At 43.1% G+C, this 27,952-nt stretch overlaps 1 long non-coding RNA gene across 1 annotated transcript in view; it reads left to right on the forward strand.

Annotated features, from left to right (window-relative positions):
- LOC137307075 (uncharacterized) overlaps positions 1-27,732 on the forward strand; it is a 50,600-nt gene extending 22,868 nt beyond the window's left edge. The window contains exon 3 of the long non-coding RNA XR_010959018.1: positions 25,508-27,732. This is a non-coding gene — a long non-coding RNA (uncharacterized lncRNA). The remainder of the gene's footprint in view (positions 1-25,507) is intronic.
- Positions 27,733-27,952: the final 220 nt, after the last annotated feature.

Consider the following 27,952-nt stretch of genomic DNA (forward strand, 5'->3'; position numbering starts at 1 on the left):
AGTACCAGAGCCTGACAGATACAGAATGAATCTCACACTCACACACAGTACCAGAGACTGACAGATACAGAATGAAACCCACACTCAATCACAGGGCAAAAGGGTAACGAGGGAGAGAGTAGGGCCTCTTAAGGATCAACAAGGTCATCTATGTGCGGAACCACAAGAGATGGGTGAGATCCTGAATGAATATTTCACATCGGTATTTACGGTTGAGAAAGGCATGGATGTTAGGGAACTTGGGGAAATAAATAGTGATGTCTTGAGGAGTGTACATATTACAGAGAGGGAGGTGCTGGAAGTCTTAACGCGCATCAAGGTAGATAAATCTCCGGGACCTGATGAAATGTATCCCAGGACGTTATGGGAGGTTAGGGAGGAAATTGCGGGTCCCCTAGCAGAGATATTTGAATCATCCACCGCTACAGGTGAGGTGCCTGAAGATTGGAGGGTAGCAAATGTTGTGCCTTTGTTTAAGAAGGGCGGCAGGGAAAAGCCTGGGAACTACAGACCGGTGAGCCTGACATCTGTAGTGGGTAAGTTGTTAGAGGGTATTCTGAGGGACAGGATCTACAGGCATTTGGAGAGGCAGGGACTGATTACGAACAGTCAGCATGGTTTTGTGAGAGGAAAATCATGTCTCACGAATTTGATTGAGTTTTTTGAAGGGGTAACCAAGAAGATAGATGAGGGCTGTGCAGTAGACGTGGTCTACATGGACTTCAGCAAAGCATTTGACAAGGTACCGCATGGTAGGTTGTTACATAAGGTTAAATCTCATGGGATCCAAGGTGAGGTAGCCAATTGGATACAAAATTGGCTTGACGACAGAAGACAGAGGGTGGTTGTCGAGGGTTGTTTTTCAAACTGGATGCCTGTGTCCAGCGGTGTGCCTCAGGGATCGGTGCTGGGTCCGCTGTTATTTGTTATTTATATTAATGATTTGGATGAGAATTTAGGAGGCATGGTTCGTAAGTTTGCAGATGACACCAAGATTGGTGGCATTGTGGACAGTGAAGAAGGTTATCTAGGATTGCAACGGGATCTTGATAAATTGGGCCAGTGGGCCGATGAATGGCAGATGGAGTTTAATTTAGATAAATGTGAGGTGATGCATTTTGGTAGATCGAATCGGGCCAGGACCTACTCCGTTAATGGTAGGGCGTTGGGGAGAGTTATAGAACAAAGAGATCTGGGAGTACAGATTCATAGCTCCTTGAAAGTGGAGTCACAGGTGGATAGGGTGGTGAAGAAGGCATTCAGCATGCTTGGTTTCATTGGTCAGAACATTGAATGCAGGAGTTGGGATGTCTTGTTGAAGTTGTACAGGGCATTGGTGAGGCCACACTTGGAGTACTGTGTACAGTTCTGGTCACCCTATTACAGAAAGGATATTATTAAACTAGAAAGAGTGCAGAAAAGATTTACTAGGATGCTACCGGGACTTGATGGTTTGACTTACAGGGAGAGGTTAGACAGACTGGGACTTTTTTCCCTTGAGAGCAGGAGGTTAAGGGGTGATCTTATCGAAGTCTATAAAATAATGAGGGGCATCGATAAGGTCGATAGTCAAAATCTTTTCCCAAAGGTAGGGGAGTCTATAACGAGGGGGCATAGATTTAAGGTGAGAGGGGAGAGATACAAAAGGGTCCAGAGGGGCAATTTTTTCACTCAAAGGGTGGTGAGTGTCTGGAACGAGCTGCCAGAGGCAGTAGTAGAGGCGGGTACAATTTTGTCTTTTAAAAAGCATTTGGACAGTTACATGGGTAAGATGGGTATGGAGGGATATGGGCCAAGTGCAGGCAATTGGGACTAGCTTAGTGGTATAAACTGGGCGACATGGACATGTTGGGCCGAAGGGCCTGTTTCCATGTTGTAACTTCTATGATTCTATGATTCTATGATCAGAGACTCACAGATGCAGAATGAATCCCACACTCACACACAGCACCAGAGACTGACAGATGCAGAATGAATCCCACACTCACATACAGTACCAGAGATTGACAGACACACAATGAATCCCACACTCACACACAGGACCAGAGAGTGACAGATACAGAATGAATCCCACACTCACACACAGTACCAGAGACTGACAGATACAGAATGAATCCCACACTCACACACAGTAACAGATATTGACAGATACAGAATGAATCCCACACTCACACACAGTACCAGAGATTGACAGACACACAATGAATCCCACACTCACACACAGTACCAGAGACTGCCAGATACAGAATGAATCCCACACTCACACACAGTACCAGAGACTGACAGATACAGAATGAATCCCACACTCACACACAGTACCAGAGACTGACAGATACGGAATGAATCCCACACTCACACACAGTACCAGAGACTGACAGATACAGAATGAATCCCACACTCACATACAGTACCAGAGATTGATAGACACAGAATGAATCCCACACTCACACACAGTACCAGAGAGTGACAGATACATAATGAATCCCACACTCACATACAGCACTCGAGACTGACAGATACAGAATGAATCCCACACTCACACACAGTACCAGAGACTGACAGATACAGAATGAATCTCACACTCACACACAGTTCCAGAGACTGACAGATACAGAATGAATCCCACACTCACACACAGTAAGAGACTGACAGATACAGAATGAATCTCACACTCACACACAGTTCCAGAGACTGACAGATACAGAATGAATCCCACACTCACATGCAGTACCAGAGATTGACAGACACAGAATGAATCCCACACTCACACACAGTGCCAGAGACTGACAGATACAGAATGAATCCCACACTCACACACAGTACCAGAGACTGACACATACAGAATGAATCCCACACTCACATACAGTACCAGAGATTGACAGACAGAATGAATCCCACACTCACACACAGTATCAGAGACTGACAGATACAGAATGAATCCCACACTCACATACAGTACCAGAGATTGACAGACACAGAATGAATCCCACACTCACACACAGTATCAGAGACTGACAGATACAGAATGAATCCCACACTCACATGCAGGATCAGAGACTGACAGAGACAGAATGAATCCCACACAAACACACAGTACCAGAGACTGACAGATACAGAATGAATCCCACAGTCACACACAGTACCAGAGACTGACAGATACATAATGAATCCCACACTCACATAAAGTACCAGAGATTGACAGACACAGAATGAATCCCACACTCACATACAGTACCAGAGATTGACAGACACAGAATGAATCCCACACTCACACACAGTATCAGAGACTGACAGATACAGAATGAATCCCACACTCACATGCAGGATCAGAGACTGACAGATACAGAATCAATCCCACGCTCACACACAGTATCAGAGACTGACAGATACAGAATGAATCCCATCCTAACATGGAGTATGAGAAACTGCATATATGGAAATAATTCAACACCCACACACAGTACGAGAGAATGTGTAAACAGAATGAATCCCACAGTCAAATAGAGTACCAGGGAGTGACAGATGCAGCATGAATCCCACACTCACACACAGTACCAGAGACTGAGAGATACAAAGTGAATCTCATAGCCACCGACATTAGTGCAGGCTGAGTTACAAATTACATCCCAGAGCAAAAATCTCACAGTTGCTGATTGAAAGTTACCATCTCAATTCCATCAATGCAGGCTTAGTTACACATTCGGTACCAGTCCAAAAATCTCACAGAGTCAGATTGAAAGATACATTATCATTTCCATTCGCGCAGACTGATCTCCATCTTCGATATATTGGTAAAAACTCATGGAGTATTATGCTGAAATATACAGTCTCAATACCATTGGTACAGACTGAGCTATACATTACATACTTGCCCAAATACCTCATAAATGTTCAGACTGGAAGATACAATTTTAATTCTATTAGCTCAGCCTCAGCTGTGTATTCCACACCAGACTGAAAATCCCATAAAATATTGGACTGAAAGATACAGAATCGATTCCAAGAGAGCAGACTGAGCCACACATTATATCGCAGTCCAACAATCTCATACCATATCAGAGTCAAAGATACAAAATCAAATCCATTAACACAGACTGAGCAATATGTTGCTCACCAGTCCTAAAATCTCATGCAGTATCAGAATGAAAGATTCAGTATCACTTCCATTATTGAAGACTGAGCGACACATCACATTCCAGTCCAAAAATCTCTTACGGTATCAGACTGATAGATACAGTATCAATTCCTTTAGTGCAGGATAAGCTACATATCACATACCAGTCCAAACATCTCACACAGTGTCAGATTCAGATCGAGAATTAATCCAATTATTGCAGACTGAACGACACATTACATACCAGTCCAGTAATTTCACTGTGAACATTTTGAAAGGTACATTATCATTCACAATAGAGTTCAGAGATTAAGATGTAATACTACTCCAAAACTCACACACATTGTTTGATTAAAGAAAATCGAAAAGTAATCCCAATTTACAAATTAAATACTCAAAAAAGAACTGTATATATTTTAAGGTATTAAACACACAGTTTCAAATAAGACACTGTAAACTGAAATAAGAATATGGAATGTATTCAGACTGGCACATTGCCTCAGAGACTGAATTACAGAATGAATCCCACACTGAGATACAGTTGCAGAGAATGGCAGATACAGAATGAATCCCACACTCACAGATAGCACCAGAGACTGACAGATACAGAATGAATCCCACACTCGTGCACAGCACCAGGGACTGACAGATACAGAATTAATCCCACACTCATGCACAGTACCAGGGACTGACAGATACAGAATGAATCCCACTCTCACACACAGTACCAGAGACTGACAAATACAGAATGAATCCCACACTCACAGACAGTACCAGAGACAGACAGATACAGAATGAATCCCACACTCACACACAGTATCAGAGACTGACAGATACAGAATGAATCCCACACTCATACACAGAATCAGAGACTGACAGACACAGAATGAATCCCACACTCACGCACAGTACCAGAGACTGACAGATGCAGAATGAATCTCATACTCACAAACAGTACCAGAGATTGACAGACACACAATGAATCCCACACTCACACACAGTACCAGAGAGTGACAGATACAGAATGAATCCCACACTCACACACAGTACCAGAGACTGACAGATACAGAATGAATCCCACACTCACACACAGTACCAGAGATTGACAGACACACAATGAATCCCACACTCACACACAGTACCAGAGACTGACAGATACAGAATGAATCCCACCCTCACACACAGCAACAGAGATTGACAGACACACAATGAATCCCACACTCACACACAGTACCAGAGACTGACAGATACAGAATGAATCCCACACTCAAATGCAGGATCAGAGACTGACAGATACAGAATGAATGCCACGCTCACACACAGTATCAGAGACTGACAGATACAGAATGAATCCCATCCTAACATGGAGTATGAGAAACTGCATGTATGGAAATAATTCAACACCCACACACAGGACGAGAGAATGTGTGAACAGAATGAATCCCACAGTCAAATAGAGTACCAGGGAGTGACAGATGCAGCATGAATCCCACACTCACACACAGTACCAGAGACTGAGAGATACAAAGTGAATCTCATAGCCACCGACATTAGTGCAGGCTGAGTTACAAATTACATACCAGAGCAAAAATCTCACAGTTGCTGATTGAAAGTTACCATCTCAATTCCATCAATGCAGGCTTAGTTACACATTCGGTACCAGTCCAAAAATCTCACAGAGTCAGATTGAAAGAAACATTATCATTTCCATTCGCGCAGACTGATCTGCATATTAGTTATATTGGTAAATACACATTGAGTATTATACTGAAATAAACAGTCTCAATCCCATTGGTACAGACCGAGCTATACATTACATACTAGCCCAAAAACCTCATAAATGTTCAGACTGGAAGATACAATTTCAATTCTATTAGCTCACCCTCAGCTGTATATTACACACCAGACTGAAAATCCCATAAAATATTCGACTGAAAGATACAGAATCAATTCCAAGGGAGCAGACTGAGCCACACATTGTATCGCAGTCCAACAATCTCATACCATATCAGACTTAAAGATACAAAATCAAATCCATTAACACAGACTGAGCTGTATGTTGCTCACCAGTCCAAAAATCTCATACAGTATCAGAATGAAAGATTCAGTATCACTTCCATTATTGAAGACTGAGCGACACATCACATTCCAGTCCAAAAATCTATTACAGTATCAGACTGACAGATACAGTATCAATTCCTTTAGTGCAGGATAAGCTACATATCACATACCAGTCCAAACATCTCACACAGTGTCAGATTCAGATTGAGAATTAATCCAATTATTGCAGACTGAACTACACATTACATACCAGTCCAGTAATTTCACTGTGAACATTTTGAAAGGTACATTATCATTCACAATAGAATTCAGAGATTAAGATGTTATACTACTCGAAAACTCACACACATTGTTTGATTAAAGAAAATCGAAAAGTAATCCCGATTTACAAATTAAATACTCAAAAAAGAACTGTATATATTTTAAGGTATTAAAGACACAGTTTCAAATAAGATACTGTAAACTGAAATAAGAATAAGGAATGTATTCAGACTTGCACATTGTCTCAGAGACTGAATTACAGAATGAATCCCACACTGAGATACAGTAGCAGAGAATGGCAGATACAGAATGAATCCCACACTCACACACAGTATCAGAGACTGACAGATACAGAATGAATCCCACACTCACATACAGTATCAGAGACTGACAGATACAGAATGAATCTATTGCTTACATATCGTACCCCTGAGACTGACAAATGCAGAATATAGCCCATGCTCACAGTCAGTACCAGAGACTGACAGATACAGAATAAATCCCACACTCACGCACAGTACCGGGGACTGACAGATACAGAATGAATCCCACACTCACACAGAGTACCAGAGACTGACAGATGCAGAATGAATCCCACACTCACACACATTACCAGAGACTGACAGACAGAGAATGAATCCCACACTCACACACAGTATCAGAGTCTGACAGATACAGAATGAATCCCAAACTCAAACACAGTATGAGAGATTGACAGATACAGAATGAATCCCACACTCACACACAGTACCAGAGATTGACAGATACAGAATGAATCCCAAATTCACACACAGTGCCAGAGACTGACAGACACAGAATGAATCCCACACTCACACACATTACCAGGAACTGACAGATACAGAATGAATCCCACACCCACACACAGCACCAGAGAGTGACAGATACAGAATGTATCCCACACTCACACACAGTACCAGAGACTGACAGATACAGAATGAATCCCACACGAAAACACAGCACCAGAGAGTGACAGATACAGAATGAATCCCACACTAACACACAGTACCAGAGACTGACAGATACAGAATGAATCCCACTCTCACACATAGTACCAGAGACTGACAGATACAAAATGAATCCCACACTCACACACAGTACCAGAGACTGACAGATACAGAATGAATCCCACATTCACACATAGTACCAGAGACTGACAGATACAGAATGAATCCCACACTCACACACAGTACCAGAGACTGACAGATATAGAATGAATCCCACACTCACACACAGTACCAGAGACTGACAGATGCAAAATGAATCCCACACTCACACACAGTACCAGAGACTGACAGATACAGAATGAATCCCACATTTACCCACAGTTCCAGAGACTGACAGATGCAGAATGAATCCCACACTCACACACAGTACCAGAGACTGACAGATGCAGAATGAATCCCACACTCACACATCGTTCCAGAGACTGACAGAAACAGAATGAATCCCACACTCACACACAGTACCAGTGACAGAGAGATACAGAATGAATCACACACTCACCTGCGGTACCAGAGACTGACAGATGCAGAATGAATCCCACACTCACACACAGTACCAGAGACTGACAGATACAGAATGAATCCCAAACTCAAACACAGTATCAGAGAGTGACAGATACAGAATGAATCCCACACTCACACATCGTACCGGAGACTGACAGATACAGAATGAATCCCAAACTCACATTCAGCACCAGACGCTGAAAGATGCAGAATGAATCCCACATTCACACACATCACCAGAGACTGACAGATACAGAATGAATCCCACACTCACACACATCACCAGAGACTGACAGATACAGAATGAATCCCACACTCACACACAGGATCAGTGAGTGACAGATACAGAATGAATCCCACACTCACGTACAGTACCAGAGACTGACAGATACAGAATGAATCCCACACGCACATACAGTACCAGAGACTGACAGATACAGAATGAATCCCACACTCACACACAGCACCAGAGATTGACAGATACAGAATGAATAACACACTCACACACAGCACCAGAGACTGACAGATACAGAATGAATCCCACACTCCAAAACTGCAGCTGAGATTGACAGATGCAGAATGAATCCCACACTCACACACCGCACCAGAGACTGACAGATGCAGAATGAATCACACACTCACACACAGTACAAGGAACTGACAGATACAGAATGAATCTCACACTCACACACAGTACCAGAGACTGACAGATACAGAATGAATCCCACACTCACATGCAGCACCAGAGACTGACAGATACAGAATGAATCCCACACTCATGCACAGCACCAGAGGCTGACAGATGCAGAATGAATCCCACACTCACACACAGCACCAGAGACTGACAGATACAGAATGAATCCCACACTCACACACAGCACCAGAGACTGACAGATACAGAATGAATCCCACACTCACACACAGCACGAGAGACTGACAGATGCAGATTGAATCCCACACTCACACACAGCACCAGAGACTGACAGATGCAGAATGAATCCCACACTCACACACAGTATCAGAGACTGACAGATACAGAATGAATCCCACACTCACATGCAGCACCAGAGACTGACAGATACAGAATGAATCCCACACTCATGCACAGCACCAGAGGCTGACAGATGCAGAATGAATCCCACACTCACACACAGCACCAGAGACTGACAGATACAGAATGAATCCCACACTCACACACAGCACCAGAGACTGACAGATACAGAATGAATCCCACACTCACACACAGCACGAGAGACTGACAGATGCAGATTGAATCCCACACTCACACACAGCACCAGAGACTGACAGATGCAGAATGAATCCCACACTCACACACAGTATCAGAGACTGACAGATACAGAATGAATCCCACACTCACACACAGTACCAGAGACTGACAGATACAGTATGAATCCCACATTAACATACAGTACCAGAGACTGACAGAAACAGAATGAATCCCACACTCACACACAGTACCAGAGACTGACAGATACTGAATGAATCCCACATTCACACACAGTACCAGAGACTGACAGAAGCAGAATGAATCCCACACTCACACACAGTACCAGAGACAGAGAGATACAGAATGAATCCCACACTCACACATCGTACCAGAGACTGACAGATACAGAATGAATCCCACACTCACACACAGCACCAGAGACTGACAGATACAGAATGAATCCCACACTCACACACAGTACCAGAGACTGACAGATACAGAATGAATCACACACAGCACCAGAGTCTGACAGATACAGAATGAATCCCACACTCACACACAGTCCGAGAGACTGCCAGATACAGAATGAATCCCACACTCACACACAGCACCAGAGAGTGACAGATACAGAATGAATCCCACACTCACACACAGCACCAGAGAGTGACAGATACAGAATGAATCCCACACTCACACATCGTACCAGAGACTGACAGATACAGAATGAATCACACACAGCACCAGAGTCTGACAGATACGGAATGAATCCCAAACTCAAACACAGTATCAGAGAGTGACAGATATAGAATGAATCCCACACTCACACACAGGATCGGAGAGTGACAGATACAGAATGAATCCCACACTCACACACAGTATCAGAGACTGACAGATACAGAATGAATCCCACACTCACACACAGGATCAGAGAGTGACAGATATAGAATGAATACCACACTCACACACAGTACCAGTTTCTGACAGATACAGAATGAATCCCTCAGTCACATACAGTACCAGAGACTGACAGATATAGAATGAATCCCACACTCATACACAGGACCAGAGACGGACAGATACAGAATGAATCCCACATTCACACACAGTACCAGAGACGGACAGATACAGAATGAATCCCACACTCATACACAGGTCCAGAGACGGACAGATACAGAATGAATCCCACACTCACACACAGTACCAGAGACTGACAGATACAGAATGAATCCCACAATCACACACAGTTCCAGAGACTGACAGACACAGAATGAATTCCACACTCACACACAGCACCAGAGACTGACAGATACAGAATGAATCCCACACGAACACACAGCACCAGAGACTGACAGATACAGAATGAATCCCACACTCACACACAGTACCAGAAACTGACAGATACAGAATGAATCCCACATTCACGTACAGTACCAGAGACTGACAGATACAGAATGAATGCTACACTCACACACAGTACCAGAGACTGAAAGATGCAGAATGAATCCATCACTCACACACAGTACCAGAGACTGACAGATGCAGAATGAATCCCACATTCAAATACAGTCCCAGAGACTGACAGCTACAGAATGAATCCCACACTCACACACAGTACCTGAGACTGACAGATGCAGAATGAATCCCACACTCACACACAGGATCAGAGAGTGACAGATACAGAATGAATCCCACACTCACACAAAGTTCCAGAGACTGACAGATACAGAATGAATCACACACTCACACACAGCACCAGAGACTGACAGATACAGAATGAATCCCACACTCACACACAGTACCAGAGACTGACAGATACAGAATGAATCCCACATTCACATACAGTACCAGAGACTGACAGATACAGAATGAATCCCACACTCACATTCAGCACCAGACGCTGAAAGATGCAGAATGAATCCCACACGCACATACAGTGCCAGAGACTGACAGATACAGAATGAATCCCACACTCCAAAACTGCAGCTGAGATTGACAGATGCAGAATGAATCCCACACTCACACACAGCACCAGAGACTGACAGATGCAGAATGAATCCCACACTCACACACAGTACCAGAGTCTGATAGATACAGAATGAATCCCACACTCACACACGGTATCAGAGACTGACAGATGCAGAATGAATTCCACACTCACATACAGTACCAGAGTCTGATAGATACAGAATGAATCCCACACTCACACACGGTATCAGAGACTGTCAGATACAGAATGAATCCCACACTCACACACAGCACCAGAGACTGACAGATACAGAATGAATCCCACACTCACACACGGTATCAGAGACTGTCAGATACAGAATGAATCCCACACTCACACACAGCACCAGAGACTGACAGATACAGAATGAATCCCACACTCACACACAGCACCAGAGACTGACAGATACAGAATGAATTCCACACTCACACACAGCACCAGAGACTGACAGATACAGAATGAATCCCACATTCACATACAGTACCCGAGACTGACAGATACAGAATGAATCCCACACTCACACACAGTACCTGAGACTGACAGATAAAGAATGAAGCCCAAACTCACACACAGGCCCAGAGGCTGACAGATGCAGAATGAATCCCACACTCACACATCGTACCAGAGACTTACAGATACAGAATGAATCCCACACTCACACACAGTACCAGAGACTGACAGATACAGAATGAATCCCACACTCACATACAGTACCAGAGACTGACAGATGCAGAATGAATCCCACACTCACACACAGCACCAGAGATTGACAGCAACAGAATGAATCCCACACTCACACACAGTATCAGAGACTGACAGATACAGAATGAATCCCAAACTCACACACAGTACCAGAGACTGACAGATACAGAATGAATCCCACACTCACACACAGTACCAGAGACTGACAGATACAGAATGAATCCCACATTCACATACAGTACCAGAGACTGACAGATACAGAATGAATCCCACACTCACATACAGTACCAGAGACTGACAGATACAGAATGAATCCCACACTCACACACAGTACCTGAGACTGACAGATGCAGAATGAATCCCACACTCACACACAGGATCAGAGAGTGACAGATACAGAATGAATCCCACACTCACGTACAGTACCAGAGACTGACAGATGCAGAATGAATCCCACACTCACACACAGTACCTGAGACTGACAGATTCAGAATGAATCCCACACTCACACACAGCACCAGAGAGTGACAGATACAGAATGAATCCCACATTCACACACAGTACCAGAGACTGACAGATACAGAATGAATCACACACAGCACCAGAGACTGACAGATACAGAATGAATCCCACACTCACACACAGTACCAGAGTCTGACAGATACGGAATGAATCCCACACTCACACATTGTAACTGAGTCTGACAGATACGGAATGAATCCCAAACTCAAACACAGTATCAGAGAGTGCCAGATATGGAATGAATCCCACACTCACACACAGGATCGGAGAGTGACAGATACAGAATGAATCCCACACTCACACACAGTATCAGAGAGTGACAGATATGGAATGAATACCACACTCACACACAGTACCAGTTTCTGACAGATACAGAATGAATCCCTCAATCACATACAGTACCAGAGACTGACAGATATAGAATGAATCCCACACTCATACACAGGACCAGAGACGGACAGATACAGAATGAATCCCACATTCACACACAGTACCAGAGACGGACAGATACAGAATGAATCCCACACTCATACACAGGACCAGAGACGGACAGATACAGAATGAATCCCACATTCACACACAGTACCAGCGACTGACAGATACAGAATGAACCCCACAATCACACACAGTTCCAGAGACTGACAGATACAGAATGAATCCCACACTCACATGCAGTATCAGAGGCTGACAGATGCAGAATTAATCCCACACTCTCACATCTTACCAGTGACGGACCGACACAGAATGAATCCCATATTCACACACAGTACCAGAGACTGACAGGTACAGAATGAATCTCAAATTCACACACAGTATCAGAGACTGACAGATACAGAATGAATCCCACAATCACATGCAGCATCAGAGAGTGAAAGATACAGAATGAATCTCACACTCACACACAGTACCAGAGACTGACAGTTACAGAATGAATTCCACTCTCACACACAGTACCTGAGACTGACAGATACAGACTGAATCCCACACGCACATACAGTACCAGAGACTGACAGATGCAGAATGAATCCCACACTCACACACAGCACCAGAGATTGACAGCAACAGAATGAATCCCACACTCACACACAGTATCAGAGACTTGCAGATACAGAATGAATCCCACACTCACACACAGTACCAGAGACTGACAGGTGCAGAATGAATCCCACACTCCAAAACTGCACCAGAGACTGACAGATACAGAATGAATCCCAAACTAACACACAGCACCAGAGACTTGACAGATACAGAATGAATCCCACACTCACACACAGCACCAGAGACTGACAGATACAGAATGAATTCCACACTCACACACAGCACCAGAGACTGACAGATCCAGAATGAATCCCACACTCACACACAGTACCAGAGACTGACAGATACAGAATGAATCCCACATTCACATACAGTACCAGAGACTGACAGATACAGAATGAATCCCACATTCACACACAGTACCAGAGACTGACAGATGCAGAATGAATCCCAGACTCACACATCGTACCAGAGACTGACAGATACAGAATGAATCCCACACTCACACACAGCACCAGAGACTGACAGATACAGAATGAATCCCACACTCACACACAGTACCAGAGACTGACAGATACAGAATGAATCACACACAGCACCAGAGACTGACAGATACAGAATGAATCCCACACTCACACATAGTATCAGAGTCTGACAGATACGGAATGAATCCCAAACTCAAACACAGTATCAGAGAGTGATAGATATAGAATGAATCCCACACTCACACACAGGATCAGTGAGTGACAGATACAGAATGAATCCCACACTCACACACAGTACCAGAGACTGACAGATACAGAATGAATCCCACACTCACACACAGTATCAGAGACTGACAGAAACAGAATGAATCCCACACTCACACACAGGATCAGCGAGTGACAGATATAGAATGAATACCACACTCACACACAGTACCAGTTTCTGACAGATATAGAATGAATCCCACACTCATACACAGGACCAGAGACGGACAGATACAGAATGAATCCCACACCCACACGCAGTACCAGAGACGGACAGATACAGAATGAATTCCACACTCATACACAGGACCAGAGACGGAGAGATACAGAATGAATCCCACATTCACACACAGTACCAGAGACTGACAGAGACAGGATGAATCCCACACTCATACACAGGACCAGAGACGGACAGGTACAGAATGAATCCCACATTCACACACAGTACCAGCGACTGACAGATACAGAATGAATCCCACACTCACACACAGTACCAGAGACTGACAGATACAGAATGAATCCCACAATCACACACAGTTCCAGAGACTGACAGATACAGAATGAATCCCACACTCACACACAGCACCAGAGAGTGACAGATACAGAATGAATCCCACACTCACACATCGTACCAGAGACTGACAGATACAGAATGAATCACACACAGCACCAGAGACTGACAGATACAGAATGAATCCCACAATCACACACAGTATCAGAGAGTGACAGATATAGAATGAATCCCACACTCACACACAGGATCGGAGAGTGACAGATACAGAATGAATCCCACACTCACACACAGTATCAGAGACTGACAGATACAGAATGAATCCCACACTCACACACAGGATCAGAGAGTGACAGATATAGAATGAATACCACACTCACACACAGTACCAGTTTCTGACAGATACAGAATGAATCCCTCAGTCACATACAGTACCAGAGACTGACAGATATAGAATGAATCCCACACTCATACACAGGACCAGAGACGGACAGATACAGAATGAATCCCACATTCACACACAGTACCAGAGACGGACAGATACAGAATGAATCCCACACTCATACACAGGTCCAGAGACGGACAGATACAGAATGAATCCCACACTCACACACAGTACCAGAGACTGACAGATACAGAATGAATCCCACAATGACACACAGTTCCAGAGACTGACAGATACAGAATGAATTCCACACTCACACACAGCACCAGAGACTGATAGATACAGAATGAATCCCACACGAACACACAGCACCAGAGACTGACAGATACAGAATGAATCCCACACTCACACACAGTACCAGAAACTGACAGATACAGAATGAATCCCACATTCACGTACAGTACCAGAGACTGACAGATACAGAATGAATGCTACACTCACACACAGTACCAGAGACTGAAAGATGCAGAATGAATCCATCACTCACACACAGTACCAGAGCCTGACAGATGCAGAATGAATCCCACATTCAAATACAGTACCAGAGACTGACAGCTACAGAATGAATCCCACACTCACACACAGTACCTGAGACTGACAGATGCAGAATGAATCCCACACTCACACACAGGATCAGAGAGTGACAGATACAGAATGAATCCCACACTCACACAAAGTTCCAGAGACTGACAGATACAGAATGAATCACACACTCACACACAGCACCAGAGACTGACAGATACAGAATGAATCCCACACTCACACACAGTACCAGAGACTGACAGATACAGAATGAATCCCACATTCACATACAGTACCAGAGACTGACAGATACAGAATGAATCCCACACTCACATTCAGCACCAGACGCTGAAAGATGCAGAATGAATCCCACACGCACATACAGTGCCAGAGACTGACAGATACAGAATGAATCCCACACTCCAAAACTGCAGCTGAGATTGACAGATGCAGAATGAATCCCACACTCACACACAGCACCAGAGACTGACAGATGCAGAATGAATCCCACACTCACACACAGTACCAGAGTCTGATAGATACAGAATGAATCCCACACTCACACACGGTATCAGAGACTGACAGATGCAGAATGAATTCCACACTCACATACAGTACCAGAGTCTGATAGATACAGAATGAATCCCACACTCACACACGGTATCAGAGACTGTCAGATACAGAATGAATCCCACACTCACACACAGCACCAGAGACTGACAGATACAGAATGAATCCCACACTCACACACGGTATCAGAGACTGTCAGATACAGAATGAATCCCACACTCACACACAGCACCAGAGACTGACAGATACAGAATGAATCCCACACTCACACACAGCACCAGAGACTGACAGATACAGAATGAATTCCACACTCACACACAGCACCAGAGACTGACAGATACAGAATGAATCCCACATTCACATACAGTACCCGAGACTGACAGATACAGAATGAATCCCACACTCACACACAGTACCTGAGACTGACAGATAAAGAATGAAGCCCAAACTCACACACAGGCCCAGAGGCTGACAGATGCAGAATGAATCCCACACTCACACATCGTACCAGAGACTTACAGATACAGAATGAATCCCACACTCACACACAGTACCAGAGACTGACAGATACAGAATGAATCCCACACTCACATACAGTACCAGAGACTGACAGATGCAGAATGAATCCCACACTCACACACAGCACCAGAGATTGACAGCAACAGAATGAATCCCACACTCACACACAGTATCAGAGACTGACAGATACAGAATGAATCCCAAACTCACACACAGTACCAGAGACTGACAGATACAGAATGAATCCCACACTCACACACAGTACCAGAGACTGACAGATACAGAATGAATCCCACATTCACATACAGTACCAGAGACTGACAGATACAGAATGAATCCCACACTCACACACAGTACCTGAGACTGACAGATTCAGAATGAATCCCACACTCACACACAGTCCGAGAGACTGTCAGATACAGAATCAATCCCACACTCACACACAGCACCAGAGAGTGACAGATACAGAATGAATCCCACATTCACACACAGTACCAGAGACTGACAGATACAGAATGAATCACACACAGCACCAGAGACTGACAGATACAGAATGAATCCCACACTCACACACAGTACCAGAGTCTGACAGATACGGAATGAATCCCACACTCACACATTGTAACTGAGTCTGACAGATACGGAATGAATCCCAAACTCAAACACAGTATCAGAGAGTGCCAGATATAGAATGAATCCCACACTCACACACAGGATCGGAGAGTGACAGATACAGAATGAATCCCACACTCACACACAGTATCAGAGAGTGACAGATATGGAATGAATACCACACTCACACACAGTACCAGTTTCTGACAGATACAGAATGAATCCCTCAATCACATACAGTACCAGAGACTGACAGATATAGAATGAATCCCACACTCATACACAGGACCAGAGACGGACAGATACTGAATGAATCCCACATTCACACACAGTACCAGAGACGGACAGATACAGAATGAATCCCACACTCATACACAGGACCAGAGACGGACAGATACAGAATGAATCCCACATTCACACACAGTACCAGCGACTGACAGATACAGAATGAATCCCACAATCACACACAGTTCCAGAGACTGACAGATACAGAATGAATCCCACACTCACATGCAGTATCAGAGGCTGACAGATGCAGAATTAATCCCACACTCTCACATCTTACCAGTGACGGACCGACACAGAATGAATCCCATATTCACACACAGTACCAGAGACTGACAGGTACAGAATGAATCTCAAATTCACACACAGTATCAGAGACTGACAGATACAGAATGAATCCCACAATCACATGCAGCATCAGAGAGTGAAAGATACAGAATGAATCTCACACTCACACACAGTACCAGAGACTGACAGTTACAGAATGAATTCCACTCTCACACACAGTACCTGAGACTGACAGATACAGACTGAATCCCACACGCACATACAGTACCAGAGACTGACAGATGCAGAATGAATCCCACACTCACACACAGCACCAGAGATTGACAGCAACAGAATGAATCCCACACTCACACACAGTATCAGAGACTTGCAGATACAGAATGAATCCCACACTCACACACAGTACCAGAGACTGACAGGTGCAGAATGAATCCCACACTCCAAAACTGCACCAGAGACTGACAGATACAGAATGAATCCCAAACTAACACACAGCACCAGAGACTTGACAGATACAGAATGAATCCCACACTCACACACAGCACCAGAGACTGACAGATACAGAATGAATTCCACACTCACACACAGCACCAGAGACTGACAGATCCAGAATGAATCCCACACTCACACACAGTACCAGAGACTGACAGATACAGAATGAATCCCACATTCACATACAGTACCAGAGACTGACAGATACAGAATGAATCCCACATTCACACACAGTACCAGAGACTGACAGATGCAGAATGAATCCCAGACTCACACATCGTACCAGAGACTGACAGATACAGAATGAATCCCACACTCACACACAGCACCAGAGACTGACAGATACAGAATGAATCCCACACTCACACACAGTACCAGAGACTGACAGATACAGAATGAATCACACACAGCACCAGAGACTGACAGATACAGAATGAATCCCACACTCACACATAGTATCAGAGTCTGACAGATACGGAATGAATCCCAAACTCAAACACAGGATCAGTGAGTGACAGATACAGAATGAATCCCACACTCACACACAGTACCAGAGACTGACAGATACAGAATGAATCCCACACTCACACACAGTATCAGAGACTGACAGAAACAGAATGAATCCCACACTCACACACAGGATCAGAGAGTGACAGATATAGAATGAATACCACACTCACACACAGTACCAGTTTCTGACAGATATAGAATGAATCCCACACTCATACACAGGACCAGAGACGGACAGATACAGAATGAATCCCACACCCACACGCAGTACCAGAGACGGACAGATACAGAATGAATCCCACACTCATACACAGGACCAGAGATGGAGAGATACAGAATGAATCCCACATTCACACACAGTACCAGAGACTGACAGAGACAGGATGAATCCCACACTCATACACAGGACCAGAGACGGACAGGTACAGAATGAATCCCACATTCACACACAGTACCAGCGACTGACAGATACAGAATGAATCCCACACTCACACACAGTACCAGAGACTGACAGATACAGAATGAATCCCACAATCACACACAGTTCCAGAGACTGACAGATACAGAATGAATCCCACACTCACATGCAGTATCAGAGGCTGACAGATGCAGAATTAATCCCACACTCTCACATCTTACCAGTGACGGACCGACACAGAATGAATCCCAAATTCACACACAGTACCAGCGAATGACAGATAAAGAATGAATCCCACACTTACCGACCACACCAGTTTCTGACAGACAGAGAATGAATCCCTCAATCACGTATAGTACCAGGGACTGACAGACACAGAATGAATCCCACACTCACACACAGTACCAGTGACTGACAGATACAGAATGAATCCCACACGCACATACAGTACCAGAGACTGACAGATGCAGAATGAATCCCACACTCACACACAGCACCAGAGATTGACAGCAACAGAATGAATCCCACACTCACACACAGTATCAGAGACTTGCAGATACAGAATGAATCCCACACTCACACACAGTACCAGAGACTGACAGGTGCAGAATGAATCCCACACTCCAAAACTGCAGCTGAGATTGACAGCAACAGAATGAATCCCACACTCACACACAATACCAGAGACTGACAGATACAGAATGAATCCCACACTCACACACAGCACCAGAGACTGACAGATCCAGAATGAATCCCACACTCACACACAGTACCAGAGACTGACAGATACAGAATGAATCCCACATTCACATACAGTACCAGAGACTGACAGATACAGAATGAATCCCACATTCACACACAGTACCAGAGACTGACAGATGCAGAATGAATCCCAGACTCACACATCGTACCAGAGACTGACAGATACAGAATGAATCCCACACTCACACACAGCACCAGAGACTGACAGATACAGAATGAATCCCACACTCACACACAGTACCAGAGACTGACAGATAAAGAATGAATCCCACACTCACACATAGTATCAGAGTCTGACAGATACGGAATGAATCCCAAACTCAAACACAGTATCAGAGAGTGATAGATATAGAATGAATCCCACACTCACACACAGGATCAGTGAGTGACAGATACAGAATGAATCCCACACTCACACACAGTACCAGAGACTGACAGATACAGAATGAATCCCACACTCACACACAGTATCAGAGACTGACAGAAACAGAATGAATCCCACACTCACACACAGGATCAGAGAGTGACAGATATAGAATGAATACCACACTCACACACAGTACCAGTTTCTGACAGATACAGAATGAATCCCACACTCATACACAGGACCAGAGACGGAGAGATACAGAATGAATCCCACATTCACACACAGTACCAGAGACTGACAGAGACAGGATGAATCCCACACTCATACACAGGACCAGAGACGGACAGGTACAGAATGAATCCCACATTCACACACAGTACCAGCGACTGACAGATACAGAATGAATCCCACACTCACACACAGTACCAGAGACTGACAGATACAGAATGAATCCCACAATCACACACAGTTCCAGAGACTGACAGATACAGAATGAATCCCACACTCACATGCAGGATCAGAGGCTGACAGATGCAGAATTAATCCCACACTCTCACATCTTACCAGTGACGGACCGACACAGAATGAATCCCATATTCACACAAAGTACCAGCGAATGACAGATAAAGAATGAATCCCACACTTACCGACCACACCAGTTTCTGACAGACAGAGAATGAATCCCTCAATCACGTATGGTACCAGGGACTGACAGATACAGAATGAATCCCACACTCACATCCAGGACCAGAGGCTGACAGATGCAGAATTGATCCCACACTCACACATCGTACCAATGAATGACAGACACAGAATGAATCCCATACGCACACACAGTACCAGAGACTGACAGGTGCAGAATGAATCTCAAATTCACACACAGTATCAGAGACTGACAGATACAGAATGAATCCCACAATCACATGCAGCATCAGAGAGTGAAAGATACAGAATGAATCTCACACTCACACACAGTACCAGAGACTGACAGTTGCAGAATGCATCCCACACTCTCGCACAGTACCTGAGACTGACAGATACAGAATGAATCCCACACTCACACACAGTATCAGAGACTGTCAGATACAGAATGAATCCCACATTCTCACACAGTACCAGTGACTGACAGACACTGAATGAATCCCACACTCACACAAAGTACCAGCGACTGACAGATACAGAATGAATCCCACACTCACACACAGTACCAGTGACTGACAGATACAGAATGAATCCCACACTCACACACAGTACCAGGAACTGACAGATACAGAATGAATCCCACATTCACACACATTACCAGAGACAGAGAGATACAGAATGAATCCCACACTCACACTCAGTCCCAGGGACTGACAGACACAGAATGAATCCCACACTCACACACAGTACCAGAGACAGACAGATACAGAATGAATCCCACACTCACACAAAGTACCAGCGACTGACAGATACAGAATGAATCTCACACTCACACACAGTAGCAGTGACTGACAGATACAGAATGAATCCTACACTCAGACACATTACCAGAGACTGACAGACACAGAATGAATCCATCACTTTTTATAGTACTCCTGAGACTGACAGATGCAGAATATACCTCATGCTCACAGACAGCACCAGAGACTGACAAATACAAAATTAATCCTACACTCACATATTGCACCAGAGACTGACAGATACAGAATGAATCTTGCAATCACAAACAGTACCAGAGACTGACAGATCCAGAATGAATCCCACACTCATATTACTGCAGAATTAGCTGCACATTACTTACCAGTCCAAAAATCTCATCGTGTCAGATTGAAAGATAAAGTATCAATTCCATTCGTGCAGACTGAGCTGCACATTATAAACCACTACAAAAAAACTGATACAGATTCAGACTGAAATATACAGTATTCTATTCATGCAGACTGAGCTCCACATTATATACAAGTTCAAAAATGTCACCATATCAGTTTGGAAGACGCACAAATTCACAATTGTGTTCCCGTCGAGACAGATGTAATAGAAGTCTAAAAATAGATGCCCACATTATCTGAATATATTCTGCAGCATTACATCTTAAAATATATCATTATCTTCCAATTAAAGACAGTGAAAAATAGTCATACATTAATGTATTAAAGATACAGTTTTGAATGCCATACTGTAAACGGAGATACAAATTAGATACAGATAAAGAATGAATCTCACACTTCGATAGAGTGCCAGAGACTGACATATAGAATGAATCCCAAACACATATAATGTACCAGCGACTGACAGATTCAAAATGATTCCCACACTCACACACTGTCGCTCAGACTGACAGATACAGAATTTATATCACTCATACAGCATCAGAAATTGATAGATACAGAATGAATGTCTCACCCACACACAATACCAGAGACTGACAGATACAGAATGAATCCCACACTCACACACAGTACCAGAGACTGATAGATACAGAAAGAATCCCACACACATATACAGTACCAGAGACCGACAGATACAGAATGAATCGAACACTCACACACAAAACTACAGACTGACAGATACAGAATGAATCCCACACTCACACACAGTACCAGAGACTGACAGATACAGAATGAATCCCACACTCACACACAGTATCAGAGACTGACAGATACAGAATGAATCCCACACTCACACACAGTACCAGAGACTGACAGATACAGAATGAATCCCACACTCACACACAGTATCAGAGACTGACAGATACAGAATGAATCCCACACTCACACACAGTACCAGAGACTGACAGATACAGAATGAATCTAACACTCACACACAGTACTCCAGACTGACAGATACAGAATGAATCCCACACCCACATTGATTAAAGAAAATCGACAAGTGTATCCATAATAACAAATTAAATACTCGACGAAGAACTGTATGTATTTTAAAGTATTAAAGGTACAGTTTCAAATAAGATACTTAAAACTGAAATAAGAATATGGAATGAATTCAGACTTGCACATTGTCTCAGAGACTGAATTACAGAATGAATCCCTCACTGAGATAAAGTAGCAGAAAATAGCAGATACAGAATGAATCCCACACTCACATTTTGCACCAGAGACTGACAGATACAGAATGTATCTCACACTCACAAACAGTACAAGAGACTGACAGATACAGAATGAATCCCACACTCGCATTACTGCAGACTGAGCTACACATTACATACCAGTCCAAAAATCTCATCGGGTCAGATTGAAAGATACAGTATCAATTCCATTGGTGCAGACTGAGCTACATATCCGATATATTGGTAAATACTTGTGTTATACTGAGAGAAACATCATCAATACCATTGGTACAGACTGAGCTACACATTACATACGAGTCCAAAAATCAAATAAATGATCAGACTGGAAGATATAGTTTAAATTCTATTCGCACCGCCTGAGCTAAACATTATATAACAGTCCAACAATCTCATACAATATTAGACTGAAAGATAGAGTGTCAATTCCATGAGCACAGACTGAGCTATGTGTTACTCACCAGTCCAAAAACCTCATACAGTGTTAGACTCAGATACAGAATTAATCCCATTATTGCAGACTGAGCAACACATTACATACCAGTCCAGTAATGTCACCGTGAACAGATTGAAAGGTACATTATCATTCCCAATAGAGTTCAGAGATTAAGATATAATACTACTCCAAAACTCACACACGTTGATTGAAGAACTGTATTTCATTTGAAATGGTAAAGACACAGTACCAGAGACAGACAGATACACAATAAACCCCACTCTCATATACAGTACCTGAGACTGACCTCTCATGGACGTAAGCGAGAACTGTAAAAGAGCGGAACAAATTCACATTATCTGTCGTGGTGAGAGAAACAGGACAATGTGCATTGTGAGGAAAGTTTCTGTCTGTAACTTTTACTCTCGAATTTTTGCACTTTTTAACCGTGAAAAATGAAGACAATTTATTCGTAATAACGTTTTTGTTTCACTCATTCAATAGTTGTGAATTTGCCCCATTATATTTCACTGTACATTGCGCAGTATTTGTCTCTGATTTCTCAGGACACGATTTACATTGTTCCTCTATCCCATTTAGACTCTTACTTTCCAAGCAGTATGTGGCCTCCTTATTTCCCCGAGCGAAATGCAGCACCGCAAACCTTTCGATATTGAAATTCACGGCCGTTCAGCAAGTTTATTTTGCCGTTGTCTTCCTCAGTATTGACTATATCTCCTAAATCAACTACAAGAATTTAACACTGCGTTACAACTAATGTTTGGTCTAACAAAATGTGCTTGCAGCTCGTCTCCGTTCCCAGTTTTTCTAAATCCCACTCGTGCAATATAATGTGAAGAATTAGTTTCTGTTCTGTCCCTCTCTCATCTGCAAACTTCACTGTCCCGGGGTTTGGGGACATCTACTGGCCGGAAGCAGAACTGCAACAGTTCGGAACAAATTGCTGAAACCGGACAATGTGCAGTGTGAGCGTGTTTGTGATTGGTGGCAGATACTAAATCTGATTTTTTAAACCTGCCCATTAACCTTTAGTGTTTGTTATTGAACAGTAAACAGAGCCGGACAGTAAGGATATGGGGAGTTATACAAAGAGCATCTATGGCAGACAACAGGTGAGAAGGTTGAAGGACACATTTTAAACAGCGTCTGTTTTGTTTTGGTTCAATGGTTTGTCCCAAGGGAATGGGAAACAGAAATCTGATATGTTCAAAGTTCCCCGCCCCATCGGGTAGTCCCATTCTTGGATCAGGTTGTGTCTGGATGTCACTAAATTGTTGCAAAACAGCCCAACACACCTGGTGTGCAGAAGCTGAGAGCTGCAGTACTGCAGTGGAGTCAGACACTGACACTGTTTGTATGGCTGGTTTTCATTTGTGGACATTACAATGATTATTAACAGAGAGATTCAATTGATCACTTTTGTATTTTCTACTTCACCTGTTCTTGAGTTACAAGAGATACTTTTTCTTCCTGCAGTCAAAACCTTGAAGGACCCAGAATCAGTGTGATGTTTACTCCACCCGAGCCACAAGGAACAGTCAGTGCAGCCAGCTCCTTCTCACACACAGTAAGTACATTATCACTCACAGAGCACAGAGACACAGACAGGTCATCAGTGCCACAGTCTCAGACAGCAGAAATAGTCAGTCCCACACTGATCCCAATCCAACAGTGAAACAGAGCAGGAGAGACAGATGTAATTTCCATTTCACAACGACTCAGTACTGCTGACCGGCAGATAAATAATTCCCAGTCCAAAATCACACCCAGTATCAGATTGAATGGCACTGTGTCAATCTCACATTAGTTCAGCCTTAGCTACAAATTAAACACCAGATAGAACTGACACATGGTATCGATTGATAGGTACAGAATGAATCAGAATAGTTTACTCCCAAGATTTAAATTAAATACCAGCCCACAAGATGCAGTATTCATGCCACTATTGTACACTGAGATACAAATTAGATACCAGTTCAAATGTTAAACATATTTGACTCACATATATGTCCAAAGCCTCAGTGTCAGAATGAAATGTACAGTTTCAATTCCTTTACTGCAGACTGAGGTACACATTAGATACCAGTCCAAAAATCTCATACAGTATGAGACTGAAAGACACAGTCCCAACCCCATTCGTGCAGACTGAGCAACACATCACATACCAGTCCAAAAATCTCAGTCTCAGATTGAAAGATACAGTATAAATTCCTTAGTGCAGATTGAGCTACACATTATATACCAGTCCAAAATTCACAAAAAGTATCATACTGGAAGATACAGTATCCGTCCCATTAGTGCAGACTGAGATGCACATTAGTTACCTGTCCAAAAATCACATTTTGTCAAACTGAAATGCACAGTATCAATTCCATTACTGCAGATAGAGGTTTACATTAGATACCTGTCCAAAAATCGGCTATAATATCAGACTGAAAGATATGGTATCGATTTGATTAGTACAGACTGACCTACACGTTACATACCAGTATAAAATCTCACACAGTATCAGACGGGAAGATACATTATCAATCCCATTAGTGCAGACTGAGGTGTACATTAGATACCAGTCCAAAAATCACATCCAGTGTCAAATTGAAAGATACAGTATCAATTCCATTAGTGCAGACTGAACTACACCTTATAAACCAGTCTAATCATATTACACCGTATCTGACTGAAAGGTACATCATGAATTCCATTCGTGCAGACTGAGCTACGCATTATATACCATCCAAAAATCTCATACATTACCATAATGAAACATACAGTATGAATCCTATCTGTGCAGACCCAGCTAAACATTAGAAACCAGTCCAAAAATCTCTCACAGTGTCTGACTGAAAGATGCAGTATCAATTCCATTAGCCCAGACTGAGCTACACAACAAATACCAGTCCAATAATTTCACAGTAAAAGTTTGAAGTATACATTATCTTCACAGAGATTAAGATATAATCCGACAACAAAACTCACACACGTAGTTTGATTAAAACAAAATCCAAAAGTGTATCCATATTTACAAATTAATGCCAGACAAAAGATTTGCATACATTAATGAATTAAAGATACAGTTTCAAGCACCATATTATAACCTGAAATAAGAATACAGAACGAATCCAGACTTGCACTTTACCCAGAGACTGAGTTACAGAATGAATGCCAAACTGAGATAAAATACCAGAGATTGACAGATACAGAATGAATCCCACACTCACACACAGCACCAGAGATTGACAGATAGAGAATGAATCCCACACTCACACACAGCACCAGAGACTGACAGATACAGTATGAATCCCACACTCATACACAGTACCAGAGACTGACAGATATAGAATGAATCCCACACTCACACACAGTGTCAGAGACTGACAGATACAGAATGAATCACACACTCACACACAGTGTCAGAGACTGACAGATACAGAATGAATCCCACACTCACAGACTGAACTGGCGACTGACGGATACAGAATTAATCCCACGCTCACATACAGTACCAGAAACTGACAGACTGAGAATTAATCTCACACTCACATACAATCTGACACCTACTGGCCATAAGTGAGAACTGTAACAAAGTGGAATAAATTCACATTATCTGTCGTTGTTCCAGATTCAGGACAATGTGCAATGTGAGGAAATAGTTTCTCTCTGTAACTTCTACTCTCGTATTTTTTCATATTTTGTCAGTGAAAAATGAGACAATTGATTCATAATAAAGTTTTTGTTTTGCTCATTCGAAAGTTGCCCCATTGTATTTCACTCTACATTGCGCAATATTTCTGTCTGATTTCTCAGGACACGATTTATATTAATTCAAATAAACCGAACTGAAACACAAATAAAAACTGAGCGCAAAGTTTCAACGGCGACCGTCAAAAGTGAAAGGGATAAAATATAGAAAAAATTTAAACC

This window comes from Heptranchias perlo, chromosome X (assembly GCF_035084215.1).
Source record: "Heptranchias perlo isolate sHepPer1 chromosome X, sHepPer1.hap1, whole genome shotgun sequence".
In the NCBI taxonomy this organism is placed as follows: Eukaryota; Metazoa; Chordata; class Chondrichthyes; order Hexanchiformes; family Hexanchidae; genus Heptranchias; species Heptranchias perlo.